The 314-nt window shown below is 37.6% G+C and overlaps 1 non-coding gene across 1 annotated transcript; it reads right to left on the bottom strand.

The window, feature by feature from the left end:
- On the bottom strand, nucleotides 1–94 carry TRNAT-UGU. The gene is made up of 2 exons: nucleotides 57–94; nucleotides 1–36 (listed from the first exon to the last, which is right to left on the bottom strand). It is a non-coding gene; the product is annotated as a tRNA-Thr (tRNA).
- Nucleotides 95–314: the final 220 nt, after the last annotated feature.

Raw genomic sequence — 314 nt, 5'->3', positions numbered from 1 at the left:
TGCTCTAGGTGAGGATCAAACTCACAACCTCAGCATAGCTCACCCAAGTACTGTTATACAAGTACTATATGCTAACCAATTGCACCACTAGAGCAACCTTATCTTGGTTAACATTATATTGGTTAAGTTTATAATGGCAATATAAGCTTAACATTATATTGATGTTTTATAGTATTTATCATCATCATCAAGGTCATGCTGTGGCAGGCCTCCTGGAACTGGGATTCACTGGGCTTGTCTATATGTGGCACTTTTAAATTAGATTAGCTTAAAATCGCCATTTTTAAGGTGCATTAAGGGTGCATATCCACACG

Source organism: Alligator sinensis, unplaced genomic scaffold, assembly GCF_000455745.1.
Source record: "Alligator sinensis unplaced genomic scaffold, ASM45574v1 scaffold886_1, whole genome shotgun sequence".
NCBI classification, from domain to species: Eukaryota; Metazoa; Chordata; order Crocodylia; family Alligatoridae; genus Alligator; species Alligator sinensis.
This window is presented reverse-complemented; position numbering and strand designations above follow the sequence as displayed.